The sequence below is a fragment of the Rhineura floridana genome, chromosome 21 (genome assembly GCF_030035675.1).
Source record: "Rhineura floridana isolate rRhiFlo1 chromosome 21, rRhiFlo1.hap2, whole genome shotgun sequence".
NCBI lineage: Eukaryota > Metazoa > Chordata > Lepidosauria > Squamata > Rhineuridae > Rhineura > Rhineura floridana.
In genome coordinates, this window is record NC_084500.1 from 20,376,999 (window position 1) to 20,390,804 (window position 13,806).

Consider the following 13,806-nt stretch of genomic DNA (forward strand, 5'->3'; position numbering starts at 1 on the left):
ACTCTGTCCCTGGGAAAAGAGGGCTGGTGTGGGGATGCGGAGTCTGTAAGCCAGTCTTTGCCAACCAGCAGCCCCTCCAGATGCTTTCGACTACAACTCCCATCTGGGGCTAGTGGGTTGGCAAAGGCTGCTGTTAGCAACCATGTATCTCCTTGGCAGCTGGCTTGGCATTCCAAAAGACTAGGTCACAATCCCGCTGGGAGAAAAAAGTTTTGTCCCCTTCAGGCCCTGGGGGCTAAGAGCCCCCCATTGCCTCAACCTGCAGAATAGATCTATGCTGTTAGACCATGGCGGTCAGGGTGGGGGTCTGTGCCGCTCTGGATAACGTTGACCTCAAACTCCTATCAGCCCCAGCAGGCATTATGGCCAACAGCCAGGGGTGATGGTTGTAATGAACCACTCCTGGTTCAGTCCCAGGACTCAACTCCCAAACTCAGGGCAATTGATCCTGGCAAGGCACAAACCCTCTTACTAGGGTTGAGTAAACTAAAAACAACCCTGCAAGGTAGGTAGACCGCCGCCACCCCTTAATCTGGTCACCCACTCTGGGCCAAGGAGAAATTCAAAGTGTCAGAAATAGACCTTCCAAGGATTCAAACAGTCAACATTCAGACTACACTCCTTGTCTTGGAGTCTTACGCAAAATATCCAAATATACAGTAGTCCATGTTCAAATGACCAAGGTACTGGATTCAGAGCCAAATCCCCTCCTGCAGTGAACACACATTGGTAAATAAGAAGTAGCTTTATTAAATAAAATAAGCGCAGTATTACAGCAACAAAATGGTTCCTTAAAACCCACACCCCTGAAGGCTAGGTAAAATTAACAGTTAACAGTCACAAAACAAAACTGTCTAGCCTAGTCTATACTGACAGAAAGGCAAACAACAAAATAGCTTCATGGTTCCTCATCTCCCCTTGTTGTTGTTATGTGCCTTCAAGTCAATTACGACTTATGGCGACCCTCTGAATCAGTGACCTCCAAGAGCATCTGTCAAGGACCACCCTGTTCAGATCTTGTAAGTTCAGATCTGTGGCTTCCTTTATGGGATCAATCCATCTCTTGTTTGGCCTTCCTCTTTTTCTACAGTAGGGCCCCGCTTTACAGCGTTCCGCTAATACAGCGGTTGTCAGTGGCAGAAAGGCCCCGTTCCTACAGCACTTGTTCCGCTTTTACGGTGGTTTTTGCTCGTCGCATGCCATTTTCACATCATATTCGTGCAACGCGCACCATTATCTTCAATGCATTCCACTTTACAGTGGTTTTTGCTTTACAGCAGGGGTCCAGAACATAAACCTCTGTATGAGTGGGGCCCTACTGTATTCCCTTCTGTTTTTCCCAGCTAGGGACTCACTGAGAATTTACTGTGTAGTTAACTTACAGTACAATGGTATACATGTCTACTTAGAGTAAGTCTCTTTGTGTTTAATAGGGTTTACTTCCAGGTAAGTGGGTACAGGTTGGCAGCCTAAGCTTTGGTTTGGGGTTGGAATTGGGGAAAAACAGGATTCTTGTCCTTAACAGCTGTATGGCTGGCAGAAATTCAACAGATCATAGACGGAGGTACAATTATGGGAAAAGCTTCACCGTTATTACTTTCTAATTTTGTGTTATGCCACCTCCCATGGCAACCATTTTGTGATTGGTGCCCCCAGTATTCTCTCAGAATTTGAAATGTGGCGATCCCTGCTCTAGGTGTAGCATAGCAGTCGCTATCCATCTTAGGCCCATGGGCAAGTTTTGATTTTTGAGCAAGTTCTGTGAGCGCCACCCCCTCTGGCCACCTCCTGTAGGCGTAATCTAAGCCTTGAAAAGTACGTAGAGCTGAAAGAAGTGGGAAAGCATCACTCTTCCAACTTCCTTCCTTATGTAATTTTCAAATGAGAAAACGATAACCACCCTTACCACCTCATGACCCAGAGGGCAGTGAGGGGTCAGGGAAGAAGACCTCAAGAGCACCACGATGCTGACCCCTGGTGTAACAGCTCCATAAATCTAAGCAGATGCAGGAGGCATTTGGGGTCAGTGCCAGTTGCAGTTGGGGGAGTGTGCTTGCGGGAGTTTGTGAGAAGCTTCAGTTGGGACTCCTTCCCTTCTGCAACGCACATTCCCAGAACTGTTTTTGAGTAGTGTTCTGAGTAACAGAGGTCTGGTCTATACAAGGAGCACAAATAGAAAATCTCAGGGTAGACTGTACCACTTTTGTAGGATGCCAGTTTGGGGTGCCCCCCTTTTACAATAAATATGTCTTTGCAGATGACTATTAGGGAGAAAGTGGAAAGGGCTGTAGTTCAGTGGTAGAGCACCTGTTTTGCAGGCAGGATGTTCCAGTTGGAATCCCCAGCATCTCCAGGTAGGACTGGGAGAGAGACCCCTGTCTGAAACCCTGGAGAATTCCTGCCAAGTATAGATAATCCTGAGCTAGGTGTTCTCTTTTCCATATTTGTTGACAAATGTTTGTCAAAATTTGGACAGATTCAGTCTCAGTAGCTTGTAGCAACTCTATTGGTATGCCATCTGTTCCTGGTGATTTGTTTCTTCCAAGTATTTTAAGAGCAGCTTTCACCTCACATTCTAAAATTTCTGGTTCTTCATCATATGGTTCCTCCGTGAATGAATCTGTCATCCTGTCATCTCTTTTATATAGTTCTTCAGTGTATCTCCCCAGATATGCATAATGGGTGGAATATGGCACCCTCACCCAGGTAGTATCAGCAACCAAAGGGTACAGTGGGGAAAGAAGTCCTAAGATCTGAATCTTATTCTTATGGGAAAATGCTCAGCAACAGTCAGGAATTAATTAGCCAATCAGGGCTTTCTGATGAAGCATTTCTGGAGTTTTTGTGCCTAATGGTCACGCACTCCCCAACCTTCCCAGGCTGGGCGGCCTTGAATACCAGTCTCCACTGATAAGCAGGTGTTCTTGCTTGGGCCTAATTAACTAGCGTCAGCTGTGAGAACTGCAAAGTCATGCCTCTCAAAGGGCCCATCTCAGACATGCTGTCTTCTCCCAGAATTCTTTGCCTCAAAGCCATTTTAAAAACCAGGTGTTCTTGACAATGGTGATGGGAGCTGGAAGCCTAGCAGCATCTGGAGAGCCTTAGGGGGCAGGAAGCCCTTGGCTTGCAATCTTATGGGGTACCACATTGCTAGTCCTGCAAAGCTCAGTAAGAGTTGTTACAATTAAGAATGCATTTACGTTCCACCATGACTTGATGCCGTGCCAAGCAGTTTACGTTGATCCTCCCCATTGTATCCTCCCAACAGTCATGCAAGGTGTGCTAGGCTGAGAGAGAGTGACTGGCCCAAGGTCACCCAGTCAGTTTTAGCCCTAGGGAAGATCTCGGGGGTCTAATCTGATTTTCCAGCCCTGGGTGGGGGATGGGGTAGAATCTGTGGCCCTGCAGATACTGATGGACCCGAACTCCCATCCATTGCAGCCAGTGTGGCCCACTGGGCATGATGGGTATTGTAGTCCAGAAACATCTGGGAGGCCTCAGTTGCTTCATTCCTAACCCTACCCACTCCTTGAACCCTCCTCCCTCTGCATTCCCACCTGGGAACTTTCCACACGAACCCTTTTCGGATGACCAGTGGAAGCAGCAGATTGGGCTGCTCCTCTTTGCTCACCCTCAGTGCTTCTTTGGCAGCAAAGTCCCAGATGCCGCCCTGGAAGAGGGGCAGAGCAATGGCCTACGCCCACCTCAAGTGGTCAGAGAAGGTGGCCCAGAACCACCTTCCCCAACCTGGTGCCCTCCAGATGCTTGGAACTACAATTCCCATCAGCCCCAGCCATCATAGTCCAAAATATTTGGAGAGGGCCAGCTTGAGGGAGGGTTCCTTTTAGGACATCACAGAGTGATGGCGCACAGTCCGATCTCCATCCCCTCCTCTCGTCCTCTCTCTCTTTTTAAAAGTTTATAAGGTTTGTAAATTCAATTTTGAATTTGTTAGCCACTTTGAGCTTTCAGGAAAGGCAGGGCAGGGTAAACATGTAGAGGAAATAATGTCGGGGATTGGCCAGGGGGGATGGGAGTTGCAGTTCTGCACCACCTGGAGGGCCACCGGCTCCCTATCCCTGCGATCATGGGAGGCCCCGGAGAAGGACCTCAGGAGCCGAGCAAAGGAGCCCGGTGGGCAGTTGTTGGGAAACTCTGGTCCCAGGCCATTTAAAAGGTCAAAAACAGCACCTTGGATGGAAAGAGATGGACACTGCAATCCTGAACGTGTCTTCTCAGAAGGGATGCCAAGAAATTATCTGAAAAAAATAAGCATCCAACTGTGGCCAGCAGATGGCGCCATGAAGGAGGAAGTTTGGGGCTTTTTGTTCATTTGTTTTAATTTTGAGGGGGGGACTTCTGTCCTGCGTCCTCATAAATAGTGCACAAGGTGCTGCCTACACAGCTTGTGAAAGTGATCTGCTTTTGTAAACTGAAAAACAACTTTCATTGGTGTAAGAAAGGTGCATTATCAATTTTGCCCCATCATTCCATCTACACCCAACCTTTCCTCCTCCTTGGAGCTCAAGGCGGCATACATGCTTTCTCATTTTATCCTCACAGCAATCCTATGAGGTAGGCTAGGCTGAGATAGACTGTGACTGGCCCAAGGTCACCCAGTGAGCTTCATGGCCAAGTAGATAGCTGAACCCTGGTCTCCTAGGTCCCAGCCCGACACTCTAACCACTACACCACATGGCTTCTAAATGTAGGTAGAGTGCAGATGGGGGAGCTGCAGAAAGATGCCATGGAGGAATGGGAGAGGACTGCTGGCTTTTGACCTGGCTCCTTTAGCCAGGCGTATAATGCTGGTTTCACCAGGCGATAATCGTGTCTCTTTGACTGCTGTTGCATTAAATGAACAGAAATAGGCCGGGATGCCCTTTTCTGGTCAGCTGGCAACCGTGGAGCGGAGGCAGGCATCATGAGGAGGGAAAGCACCATGTGGGAATTGATTTGGGCCATCTGGGTTTCTCCAGTGCCGCCGCCCCCCCTGGCAGCCAACTTCCCGTGCAGCCTGGGGCTGAGTTGCACTTTCCTCCCCTCAGTTCCCCATCTGTGAAATGGGAGTAAGAAGCGCATTCTTCCTTGTTCTGTTACGTGAGCAGACTTGTTTTGAGGAGAGAGACAGAGAGAGAGAGGAGCCACCCATCTGGACTGATGCAGTCTTGGCATGTCCCACAGGTGGGCAGGCAGGCCTGGGTTGGTGCCAGCCTTTGCTAGGGGCAGCAAATGTGAGTTACATATGGCCAGCTTGGTGCCCGGGGCAGGTGCCTATAGATAGCCTGCCTGCAGTTATTTCAGTCCCCTGGGGTGAGGGAGGGCGGCTGGAGTGAGAGGAGTTGCATTCAGCAAAAAGACTCTGCTGAGGTCAGAGTAACGTCAAAGCTGCCCGAGGGCTTTGCCTGGAATCTGAAAAGCCAAGCTGAGGAGGAGGAGGAGGAAGTGGCGGCTCTTAAAGGCTCCCAGCAGCACCCAGAGCAGCAGGAGCAGGTGGGCTTCCTACTGGGGCTTGCAATGGAGCCTGGTGGGATGGCCTGGGAAGGTCTCTTGCCACCACCCAGTGGCAGGCCGCCGCCTCCTCGCAGGCAGAGGCTGTAGTTTCCTCCCCCTGGAGAGAAGAGGGCCCTTTTCCCTTGAAAAGTATAGCCAGTCTGGCCACAAGGCTTCCAGGGGAGATGGCACAGAAGCCCCCAGGCGGGCCATAGTTTCTCAGCCAAAGCCCTGCCTCTTGCCGAGGCCTCCCAATTGGCACGGGGCTCTCTGAGCTGTGCCGGAGCCCCAGCCGCGAAAAGCCCAGGCCACAGCCAGGGGCCTGACCAAGGTCTTGGAGCAGCTGCCTCTTTCTAGCTAGCCCTGGTGCTCTGGCCACTGGCCAACTGGCCCCTCTCTGCACAGACCCCAGGCCAGTTTGGGACCTGCTGTGTGTGTTTGGGGGGGGGCATTCAGGTGCCTTGGGGTGAGTGCTGAAGATGGGAGGGGCTGGTTTTCTGCTGCCCCCGTGGCAACCGAGCATTCCTCTGTCTGGAAATGCCAGGGCCTCCTCCCGTGACTCAGCTAGGAATGTCTGGAAGTGAAGGACTCACTCGAGGCTCCTGAGCACCCCACTGCTGGGCAGAGAGCCTGCACGCAGAGGCTGCCGTTTGTCCCTTCCACTTGGGCTCCCCTGGGATGACGCTGCCGGTTCACCCACCCTTGGCAGGAGCGAACATCCGCAAGCACCATCTCGCTGGAGAGCTGGTTGGCTGCCACCTCGGGAGCCGGGGGGGGGTCCTTTGCTGCCCAGGCAGGCTCGCTGCACCTTTCCTGAGCCAGCAGCATGACTACCAGGGAAAGGGAAGGACGTGACATTTCTGCGTTGGAAAAGGCCGCCCTCCATATCTCCTACCCCCCACACACACACCAAGAGGGGCTGCTTTTTGCTGGCCGGCAAGTTGCCTGGCTGCCAGCCCCCGAGTCAGGTTCCGGCCAGCTCTGCCTCTTTTGCCTCTCAGTGTGGCCCTTCGGGCAGCTCTGTGGCTCTCTTGGTGGATGAGACCCATGCGCTGCGCGGCCAGCCCCTGCCGCTTCGTCAGGCCCACATGTTGCAGGAAGGGTGGTGGCAAATAGCTGACATTCCTGGGGCATTCGCTCATGTGCAACTGAAGCAGCAGCCGCAGCAGCGCACTTTGCTTTATCGCTCCTTGCTTGGCCCTGTTGGGTCTGCAGAGGCCTTGGCGGCTGGGCTCAGAAAGTCCCCTGAGGACAGCAGAGGCCGGCAGTTGTGGGGTGGCCGCCGCCGAGTGCAGAGGATTCCCCTCCCCAGGAAAGGAGTGCCGGGCCTTCCTGGAGGAGGAGGAGGTGGCCAGCAACGCCCACGGCCCCGAGTGCTGCCACCGGGCTCCTCCAAGGAAGCCTCTGGATGAGCTGTAGCCACCAGGCTGTGGTGCCTCATCACAGGCCCTATCAAAAGTCCCACCCCCAAATGTCTGGCTAGTGCTGGCCAAAAGAGCCCTCTCTGTCCCAGTTACAGCCCAGCTGGCCTCCTTCCGGCCGGAGTAAGAGTCCCTCTTTTTGTGGGTGGGTGTTGGCAGTGCGCACTGCCTCCAGCTCCTGAGAATTGGAGGCCCACCATCAGTGGATGCAGGCCACAGACGAGGCCACCAGCGTTGCCTGGGGTGAGGCAGGCAAGTGGGTGGCCTCCATTCCCACTCAGGGCTGTCTGGCCGGCACTTTCCTCCTGGGACACCCCTTCATGCCCGGCAGGAGCCTCCTTTGCCTTGGAGCTCCCCCCTCGCTGGGCAGCCTCCAGCCTGGCCAAAGAGGGGCCACCCCACAGCCCCCCTTGCCAGAGAGGGATGGAGCCCACCCCTAAAGCTGCTTAAGACTCACGGGGGCTCAGCCAAGCCTCCCTCCTGCCAGTCAACCTCCTCCTGCTCCAGAAACCTTTCAAGTACGTCTTGTCAGGATCTGCACTTCCACCACCCCCACCCCCAGCCATCCCTTCATCTTTCCGCATTCGCTTCCTTCCTCCCCTGGGTTCTCCTTCAGCCTTGTGGCTGATTTGACGGCCAGTATTTGGCAATGTGCCCTCCCTCCCCCTCAATTAGCTGGGAGCTCCCTCGTCAGAATGGACCTTTGTGTGCAGCGCCTGGCGAATGCCAGATTGTGCTGCCGGAACACGCAAAGGGGGAGGAGAATGGGAGTTGTGGGGAAGTGCCTACATTTCCCTGAAATTGCCTCAGTGCACCTCCAACAGCCCCCGCCCCCCCATCATCAAGCGCTGAGCCTGGGCGCGAGTGAGCGGCTGCCTCTCTTGCCAGCAGGACACCTTCCGTCGGGCCTGCAAGCATTGCAACGCCACGGGCTTGTTCTCTTGCCAGGGCCTCGATCAGGCGGGTTCACAGTCCTGCCTATGCAGAGTGGGCCAGACTTTGTGGAGGAGCATTTGGGGTCTGCAGAAGAGCTGCAGCTCAGTGCCTCAGCTGCTGCCAGTCAGAATAGGCAACACTGAGCTAGGTGGGCTGACTCAGTAGAAGCCAGCTTCTATGTTCCTGGGAAGCACCCAGAGGGCACCAGGTTGGTGATGCGTGGCTGCAGCAAGCGGCCGGTCAGTCCCCAGCAGCACTGCTGGCTGAAACGGGTGCCTTGGGAAGAGGAAGCCCTCTCTCCCTGCCCAAGAGGGTGGTTCAGCTGGCACAGGCTGTTCTGGCGGGGCTGACTCAGTAGAGCAGGCATCCTTTCTTCTCCCACATCTACAATCAAAGGTGAGGTGGAAGGGCCAGAACACAGGAAGTGGCCTTATTTGGGCTGCCAGCTCCACGTGGAAGTGCTGCGGGACCGAACTGGGGGGGGGGCTTCCGCATGCAAAGCAGGTTCACTGAGTCACACACAGTCTCTGCATACTAAGCATCTGCACAGGGAACACAGACAGGAAGGTGCCTTACACCAGTCCAGGCCCCTGGTCCTTCGAGCTTAGTACTGTCTACATTGACTGGCAGCAGCTTTCCAAGGTTTCAGGCAGGACCCAGTTTCCCAGCCATACCCAGTAGTGCAGTGACAAATCCAGAAGTGCAGGGTCCCTTCAGGATAGTCACAGATATGACCTTCCCGACTTCTTTGCTGCTAGGTTTGAGGATGAGATACTTGCTAACACCTGCTCCCGCAGCAACAGATGTACCTGGGAGCTAACCACCATGAAAGGGGAGAGTTTTGGCTACTGAAAAGAATCTTCTCAACAGCTGTCTCACCTCCTTTCACTCTGATTGGCCCCAAACAGCAGGAAAGGACAAGGATGTATGTTAGAAGACTCTTCTCAGTGGTTAACACTGCTTTCATTCTGATTGACTCCTGGGATGCTGGAGACACAGGGATCCTGCTGGAATTCTGCTCCCAAAAAAGTAAGGGGCCTAAGACCCCCGAGGCCCTGGACGACTACACCCCTGGCCATACCAGGAGATGCCACCAGGGATTGAACCTGGCACCTTTTTCATGTGGCTTTAACAACGCGTCATGGGGGGGGGGAGGCTAGCTCCACAGACCGACTGGGGAGGAAATTTCGCTAATGCTGCGTACACGTGCAGAACCGTAACTTTCAATGCAATCCCGTGCATGCTTCTGCGAGGGAGTCCAATGGCGTTTCCCACCCAGGAAAAAGCAGGCACGGGGCGGCCCTCTTAAGAACCAGCATCGCCGAAATGGCGCACGTGGGCTCCCCCTCCTCCTCCCCCTCCCCCCATGGCTTGCCCACTCATCGCTGCGGCTCCTTGGGCGCGTGGTAGTCACGTGGGCGGGATGTGGAAACAGCTGATTGGCCCCTTGAGGGTCATGTTGCCGCTTTGCCTCCATCAGCTGTTACTGGGCCGAAGGGCGGCCAAACTTTCTTAAAGGGACATGCCTGGCCGAGATTTTCGCGCGCGGGCGGGGTCGCGCATGGACTTCTGGGCGGGGAAGAGGCAGCCGCCGCATCGGGGTGGCCCCACGCGTGGAAAAGCGAAGGGGGCTGGGGAGTCGGAATAGGTACCGGGGCTTGGGAGGGTTTCCTGAGAGGTCCGCCTTTGTCTTGGAAAGCATTCTGAAGGGCACTTGGCCCGTTGCAGGGAAGAAGGCACTTTGCACGTCCTCAGAGGAGCTGCCTTCCATGTGTGCAAATGAGATCAGCAATTCCTCCACCCCTTTCCAGCCAAGGCGCCTCCGCCGCCATTCGTTTGCCAAGAGCTACTGCAAGGTGGGAAGGGAGCACACCTGGGCGAGAGGCGGACCCAGGTGGAAGCAGGTGAACCCCGCTGAGTCACGCTTCCACCGGCATAACAGCTGCCGCTCGACTGCCAGAGGCGACGACCGCCAACCGGGGGATGTTTACACGGCTCTTCGCTGCGCCACCAACCCACCGACCGGCCAGCCGCTTGCCTGCCGGCCTGCCCTAGACGGATTCCCGCCGCGAGTAGGCAGACCCTTTATTTCTAGAAGCCCCCGCTGCGCCAGCCTCAGGAATTCCTGGGACGTGACTGCCAGGAAGCTACACCTGCATGGACATCGGGGTTCTAAACAGGCTCCCAAGCCGAGCCCTCTGCACATGCTCCGAGGCATTCTCGTTTTAGCATTCCACGCCACCGCACCCACCCTTTTTCGTCTCCCCAGGGCGGGGCTACTGAGGGATGGGAGATTGGGCGCCTGTCTCTTTAAACAATTTGCGCAGTCATCCTCCCGCCCGGTCAGGATTGCCAAGTCACCGGGTTCAGCTGAGTTCCCTTGGCCACGCCCCTCGGCGGGCTCCCATTGGTGCGCGGCGGCTGCGGACAGCTGCACTTCCGATTGGCTTCCGCAGTTTGCAACAACTTCTCGGAATCTTGCTTGCGTCACTGAACTGGAACTCTGAAAGCGGCAGCGCGCTCAACCCGGAGTAGCGGGGGGAGGGGGAAGGAGGGTCTCTTTTCCTTTCGGGCTTTTCCCCCCTCCGCAAAACGTGCCAAGCGAGGGCTAACCAAAAAGCATTGCAATCAATAGCATGCATTAATTGAGGTATGGAAAGACATGACCCCTTCCTTTTGCAGATCTCGGGGAGCATTTTGCATTTATTTGGGGGCAGGGTTGTAGAGTTTGCGGGCACGGCTCTTTGCTGGCCCCTGAACTGAAGGAGACTGGCCTCCCCAGTGTGTGTGTATGGGGGGATTAAAAGGTCCCCCGTCCCTGCTCTCCCTTAGAAAATGCCAACTCACAGTGGCGCTGGGCATGCCGGGAGGGCGCAGGACACGAGGCTTAAAACTACATTTCCCAGCAGCCTCCAGCGTGCCGTTGCGAAGGGGCGCGAGCTCTCGGCGCCAGCCAGGCCCTCTCCCTCAGCTCAGCCCTCGCCGGCTTGGCTGGCACGTTGCATCCGAGGGGGGCGGGGACGAGGGAGGCCCCCGCCAGCTGCTGATTGGCTTGCCCCGCTTACCAAGCGGGGGGCGGCGTGGCTGGGCGGTGACTGAGCGGCAGGCGAGGCCGCCAGCTGATCAGAGGCAGCGGGAGCCGGTGAGTGCGGCTGGGAGGGCGACATGCCGGGGGGAGGGGTAGAGAGAGAGGAAGAAAGGGGGGGAAGAGTCGGGGCCCCAGCCCCTGAATTGGGGGGGCCTTCAGCCAACTGCGGGGTTCTTACCCTTGCATTTATAGGGGTCCCTGGGGCTCACTTCCTAGGGAGTGCCTTATCTGTCTTCCTCCGCAGCAGCTGCTCTGCTTCCCCCCCTTCCAGGCCAACCGGGGTTCTTGCCCTACTTCGGGGGAGGGGGGACTTGTGGGGCAAAGGGCTACCAAAGCCGCGTTGGTGCTGCGGGCAGGGAGCGGGCCGAGGCCGGCGCCGCTTATGAAAGCAGAGGCCGGTTATAGGGTTTCAAGTGGGTGGCACCCGCCCGCGCCGGAGGTCACCTTCCAGTCTCCCTGTCCTGGCTGGAGGCGGCTGCGAAGGAAGCGCGCTTGCGGGGGGGCATTGGGGGTCGTGGCGGGGCGCCTGGGGGTCTCCTGACTCCTCTCGCTCCCCCTTCCTTGGCTCGCCGCTCCTGCCCCCCTCTGCCTGCCCTCTGGGGAACCCCGATGCCCCCCGCATAGAGGGGGGAGTCCTGGAACCCGACCTCCTCCTTGCATCTCCCTTTTTCCTTCGCTCCTTCTCCGGGGAAGTTCGGCCCACTCCCTCTCTAAAAAAGTTTTGGGCGCCCCTTCCGGGAGGCCTTTCATGCAGCCCCAAGGACTGGCAGGGGGCCCTTCGCCCCGCGCTGTAGGAGCCAGTCCGAGGCGCAGCCTTGGCTCCGGCTGCTGCTGATTCATGCTTCGGAGCCCCCGGCAGGAGGGGGTGGAGCTCCCCCACTTGCCCGCCCGCCCTTCGGCCGAAGTTCAGCGCCGCCGGAGGGGCCGGCAGACGGGCTGGAATGCCGAGCATCCGGCCCAAACGCGCGTGGAATGCGCGGCGCGTCCCGGCCCGCGGCGGCCTCCATGCGGCGGCCTCAGTGCGGGCACCGAAGTGGGGCTCGTCCCCACCCCCCACTTGTACCTGGGACTGCCAGTGGGGGGGGAGGGGCACGGGTCCTTCCGCGCGCCCCCCGAAAGAGGTGCCGCGGGTCCGCTTTGGAAGGGAGGGCTTAGGTTGCGCCGCTTTCCCAGTCTGGGCAGGGGACGGCGAGGCAGACGGAGGGGGCGTGCCGTGCCGTGGGGGGGCGGAGAAGCCTTTTGCCCGAGCTGTCCAGCCGGGATGAGTCAGACTCCTCTGGCGGAAGCTGCTGGTTTCTTCGGCATCCAGCGGGAGGCCAGAGGGCGCCGCGGGAGGCTCTGGGCTCGCCTTGGTGGGCAGGAGTGGCGGAGGCTGACTCAGGCCGCGGCGAGTCGAGGGCCCTGCCCGGGCCAGCCGGGCGCCTAAAAAGGAGAGCAGCCAGGGGTGTGCGTGCGTCCGCGCCAGCCGGCCGGCCTGCCTGCCGTCGGGTCTCTCCGTGCCGCCGTCTAACGTGTGCCTCGCTTCCTTTGCAGCCTGGCGCGGGCTGTTGCCGCCGGGCCTCTCTGGCTACCCCGCAGCAGTTCTTCAGTGGCATGCTTTATGTCCCGTCTAGCAGCTAAAGCTGCCAGTTGAAGAACTGTTGGCCGTAGCTGCTTCTCTTCTGTCTGCCCGCCGGTCGGCCGGCCTGGGCCCCTGGATGGTGTGGACTCGGCGCAGGCCGGCTCGGAGGGTAAGTCCGACATCTTGCTTCTCCCGTGGCCTCCTCTTGGAATCGCTGCTCCTTTTGCCTTGGCGGGGGCGAGGAGGAGGTGGCACCCTTCCCGCCCCCCTGGAATCTTTGGGGGGCAGCTTCAAGTGTTCCCAGAGCCCAGCTGTGAACGCAAGGATCCTCCCTTCCCCCTGGAGAGTGTTTGGGGCTGGAGAGGCCGGCCGCTCTGCGTAAGCACTTCCTGCTCTGTTAGGACTGGGGAACAAACTTTCACGGGCTGCAGCTGAGCCCCTTCTTAGGAACCTGCACTCAAATGGGGCGTGAATTGGGGCAGGGGCAGAAGAGGGGAGTTCCTTCTCTGTTCTCCCTCCTGCAGGAAAGGGGACCCTGCTTGGCCCCCCCAAGTCTGTAATGGGGTTCTAATGAGCCACAGTGCAGGAGAGTGAGAAGGGGGCACCCAAGCTGCATTTGCCTGGGAGTGCGGGTGCCCGTGCTCCCAGGAGTCCAGCAGCGGCCGAGGGCACCTGCCCCAGGACTCTGCCAGGCGCAGCAAAGGGGTGGAAGGCAGGGCAGGTGGAGGAAGACGACCCAACTGGAGCGGGGGGGGCACCTGTCCTTGAACACCAGGGCTGGGCCTCCACGGGGGTGCGTGCACAGACCTTCCTGCTGTCTAGTGTGATTGTCCCGGCTGCCCTCCCCCCCCCCAGCTTTGGAGGATATCTTGGGGCCTCTGCCAAGGGCAGCCTGAGCCCCTTTTTCTGCAGGTCTCTTGCCTGCTTCAGCCAAACAATGTTGGTGTGTAGAAGTCGGGGGGGGCTGCCCCCATAGCTAGAAGAGGTCTCTCATCTCATCCACCCCCACCTCTCCATGCATGAATTCTCCCTGGCCAAGGAGCAGAGACCCCCGAGGACACCTCTGGCTCTGGGGTGGCAGGATTGAGCCCGGGAGGTTTTTCAGGCAAAGCAGCAGCTCTGCCTGCCCCCCCAAATCTTCCTGTAGGCGCCTGGCAAGGATCCGGTCCCTTCCCCTCCCCTCTAGGGGGCCTCCTAAGCCTCCTCGCATGTAGTGTGGCATGTTCTGGACAACAGTGATGCTGAAGCCAGGCTACCTTTTTTTGCAGGGGGGTTCCTTCCTCTCTCTCCTCCCCTCATATGAATCT